Consider the following 4,796-nt stretch of genomic DNA (forward strand, 5'->3'; position numbering starts at 1 on the left):
ACGGCGGACGGGCCGGTTCCCGCGTCTCCCGTCTTTTTTGCTTTGTTTTGTTCGGGGTATTTTTTTTTGTTTTTGTTTTTGTTTTTTGGTCTGTTTGTTTGTTCGTTTGTTTGTTTGTTTGTTTGTTTGTTTGTTTGTTTTTTAAAGATACCTTTCCCTTGTAACAGGAGCCCCGGTGGCGAAGCGTGTTAAAGCACTGAGGTGCTGAACCTGCAGAGCGAAAGGTCGCGGGTTCAAATCCCGGGAGCGGAGTGAGCGCCCGCCGTTAGCTCCAGCTTCTGCCGACCTAGCAGTTCGAAGACGTGACGATGCCGGTAGATCGATAGGTACCGCTCCGGCAGGGGAAGGTAAAGGCGCTCCACGCGGCCGTGCCGGCCACACGACCTCGGAGGCGTCTACGGACAACGCCGGCTCTTCGGCTTAGAAACGGAGACGAGCACCGACGCCCGGAGTCGGACGCGACCGGACTTCACGTCAAAGGTACAACCTTTGCCTTTTTTTTTTTTTTTTTTTTTTACCTTTCCTCGTTTCGCTTTCGTTTCCGGCGGCAGGCGTGACTACGGTAGAGTCGCAAACGGGCCGGCGGAATGTGTCGGACAATAAGGAGAGATGAAGGGGAAGCCTATTCGACATCAAATTAGGTTACGATTTTACAAATGAAGCACCAAAACATCGCGCCATGCAACAGATTTGACAGAAACAGGAGTTCGATACGCAGTCATGCTCCGTACTCGTGACTGTATTTGTGAATTTAGCACCCAAAAACCACGATCCTATCTTGAAAACACCGACTACAGGAATGCGAGTTTTCCGTCCCAGGTTTCGAATACTCGTGCGCTTCTTAACGCTGCAACGGTTTGAAAAAGAAATCACGTTTTGGGAAGTATCTTCATTGTAACAGCTGCTCTTCTGCCCGTTGACGGTAAGCTTAGAGGTTTCCGATAGTCCGAATGCCCTTCCTTCCTTCTTTCCTTCCTTCCTTTATTTATTTAATTTTTGGATTTTTATTTATGACTGGCTTGGGGACCCGGCGATGCCCGGGTCGTTTGAGAACGGTATTATTTGTGTTTCGATGTTACGTATTCTGTTTGTAGCGGGTGAACTACAATTCCCAGAATCGTGCGGCGCAGTACTCTGCGGATGGGCGTGAACGACCGCGACGTCCGGATTCCCTGTCTGTCGGTAGTCACGGCAGGCGATATTCGGTCTGCGTGACAAGCCTAGAGTCGTCATTGGCTGGGTTGGGTGGTCTTTGGATGGAGGTGAACTACAACTAATAATAATAATACTTTATTTATACCCCGCCACCATCTCCCCCAACGGGGACTCGGGGCGGCTTACATGGGGCCATGCCCAGAACAGTACAAGATAGCAAAATATAAAACAACATATCATAAAACAATTAAACAATACAATAAAATCATGTACAATGCAATATATATATACATACACACACACACACACACACACACACACACATACATACACACACACAATATATATACACACACACACACACACACACACACACACACACACACAATGTTATATATTGCTTAGCCCTCTAACTGGCAGCGATGGGATAAAAATCAATTATTCCTTTCCCTCTAATTAGGACTTTGTTTTTCTTTTCTTTTTGTTGTATCGACCTAGAGCCGTGGACGATGGGTTGGGTTGTCAAATTTCGAGGTTGGGGGTCCTGTAGTTTTGTTGTTTTTTGTCCGCTGCCCCGATGCCGTCGCTCTTTTTATAACTAGATGGACTAGCTGTGCCCGGCCACGCGTCGCTGTGGCCAAGTCCGGTGGTATGAGAAATAGTAAAGTGTTGAGGAATTGGTGGTAGTTAGGGTAAAGGTTAAGTCCAGTTGTATCCGACTGCACACTGAAGGGGATTATACGGCGGTGTGGAGTCAAGATCATCCAGTTCAAAGGAGACTATAAATAGAAGACTATCAATGGGTTATATAGCTGTGTGGAAGGGCCTTGAGTCTACACTGCCATATAATCCAGTTAAAAATCTGACCATCTGTATTTTACAGGCAGTCTGGAAGAGGCTTTAGTGAAGCCTAACTCTGCCTGTCCCCTGGGCTGAGCGGGTTGCTAGGAGACCAAGTGGGCGGAGCTTAGCCTTTGAACTGGCAGCCATTGGATAAAAAAGAATGATTCCTCTCCCTCTAACGAGGACTTTATTTTTCTTTTCTTTTTGTTGTATGAACGTAGAGGCATGGATGAGGAGTTGTGCTGGCAAGTTTAGTGTTTCTGGGATGTGTGGTTTTGTCCTAGGCCGAAATTTCATGACCCTTTCAGATAGAGAGAGGGATATATAGAGATCGGTTAGGGGGGGGGGGGGGGCTCTGTGTGCCAAGTGCGACGCTAATTCATTGCAGGTGAGAACTATAAATCTGAGTACTACCTACACTACTCCTGAACTTCCAGTCCCGTTCCCCTCCAAACCCATCGGTTGTCAAATCTGGGCATAATATCTGGTCCGCACGGTAAGTTTGGCCCAGACCCGTCCTCGTTTGGGTTCGTAGCGTTCTGGGTGTAGGTGAACTACAACTCCCTGTAGGAGCGACAGCGCTCCGAGACTTGATGCGGCGGGGTGAACTACAACTTCCACCCTGTGGAGTCAATCCCTAAACTCCTCCAGGAAGTTCAGTTGCAGCTCGGTCGTGCTCCGTTTGTTAAGCAGAGAGATTGGAAAGGAAAAGGGCAGTGGGCGGGGCCATGCAAACGACACGGCAACGGAGAACCCTGGGATGCCTGCCCGTGGTGGAAGCCAAAGCCAAATCTAGGAGGAAATGGTCCCCAAACGAAAGCGTTCCTCGGCTGGCGGGCTATATAGAGCGTTCGGGAAGGACGTCGGCAAGGGTTTGGGCGGCCCTTGCGTGGCGCTCGCCGTAACGAACAGGTCACTGGAAAAGGGTGACTTGCTAGATTTTTAACCCTGGGAAGTATAGCCTGTTTGCGGAGGCCGGAGGCTGTCTGTGTGGGCAGATAGCCGTGCCACGTACACACCTACGCGTTTCAGATTTAGATTAGAAGGTAGACTTATTTATTTCATAATATGAAATAATAATAATAATATTTACAATAAATAATTTATGATTATTAGAAGATAGATACATTTCCTTTCGGCTTCATCGTTCTGCTTCGACGACGGCGCGTCTTTTGCCGTTAGGGTTGTCCCCGGAGCTCTCATTTTGTCGGTCCCCTGCAGACGCCTGTGAATTCCCGTCGTCTTCTCGCGAACTTCCTGTGCCGGAAACCGGGCTCCGCGGGAGCCGCGAAGGCGACCGCGACGCGCTCGGAGGCCGTTTACGGTACCGCGAGGGCGGACGGCCTCCCGCCTCGGCCCCGGCGATGGGCTCCGGCTCCCGACACGGCGCGAAGAGGACCCCGTCCTTCCCGCGGGCTCTCGAAGGGGGAAGGCGCGAGGCCCCTATACGCCGAGGGAGAGGCCCGCGCCGCGCGAGATCCGCACGAGAGGGGGACCGTTCCTTTCCGACGAGGGGAGCCACCGGCCTGCCTTCCCCGCCTCGGAGTTCCAGAGAGGCGGCGTCGACTCGAGGAGGCGACCGGGGGACGAGGAATCGGGAAGCGAACCGTACGTGCCGTCGCGGCCCGCGCGCGGAGATTTCCGCCGTCGGGACTTTTCGCTCCTCGCGAGTAAGGGAGGGGACGTGACCGAGCTTCACCGCCGCTCCCCGCGACCGGCGCGGACGCGACGGAACCGGCGGGCGAGGGGAGGACGCCTCGGTCCGCGGCTGCGTCGTGCTCCCCGGCGCCTGGAGGAAGATTGGCCGAGGGGAGCCGTGCGCCTTCGGCGGCCGTTAAGGGTACCGCGAGGGCGGACGCCTCCCCGCCTCTGCCCCGGTGACGGGCGCCGGCTCCCGAATCGGCCAGACGCGGTTCCCGCAGGCTCCCCGGGGGAAGGCGCGGGGCCCTACACGTCCCGCCCGCCCGCCCGCCCGGGTTCCACGAGTCAAGAGTGCCGGGGAGGCGCCCTCCGCTCGGGCGGCCCTGCCCGCGGTGGACCGGCGGCGTCCTGGCGGGGCGCTTCTCGCCGGTTCTTTTCCGCAGACGGGAGCAAACCGCTCGGGTTCGCCCGCCTTGGAGTTCCGGGGAGCCGGCGGAGACTCGTGGAGGCCGACGGGGAGCAGAAACCGCCGAGGGGATGGCGTGCGCGCCTCGCCGGTACGCGCGCGGAGATTTTCAGCGACGTGACTTTTTGCACCTCGCGAGTAAGGGAGGGGAAACAACCGAGCACGACCACCGCGCTCCGCGTCCGGAGAAGACCCGACGGACTCGGCCGGCGCGAGGAAAGCGACTCGGTCCCCCCCTTGCGCCCCCCCGGATCGGGACACGTCCGTCCTTCGGCGGAAAGGGAAGAGCGGCGCGTCGACGGGCGACGCCTACCGCGCTCCACGGCCCGGCGCAGACCCGCCGGACGGGGCAGGCGCGGCGGCGGAAGCCCGAAGACGGCCTCACACTCCCGGACCCTCGGAGCCCTCGGCCCCCGACCCAAACCCACCGGGATGCGGACAAGCCCAGGTCAGGCGAGGAGGCGGCCCTTCCGCCCTCCGTCCCGGCCCTACCGAGCTCCACCTCCGGACGCAGACCCGCCGGAGGGGGCAGGCGCGGCGGTTGCCGGCGGAGGCGGCGGGGACTCCCTTCGTCAGCTGCGGACAAGCCAGGTCTCGCGAAGGGGCTTTTTTTTCTCCTTGCCCCTTCTTCTCCGCCGTGGGGTGCTTCCCGCCCGGGTTCCCCCGCTTCGGAGTTCCAGGCAGAGGCGTG

This window comes from Anolis carolinensis, unplaced genomic scaffold (genome assembly GCF_035594765.1).
Source record: "Anolis carolinensis isolate JA03-04 unplaced genomic scaffold, rAnoCar3.1.pri scaffold_120, whole genome shotgun sequence".
Lineage (NCBI taxonomy): Eukaryota > Metazoa > Chordata > Lepidosauria > Squamata > Dactyloidae > Anolis > Anolis carolinensis.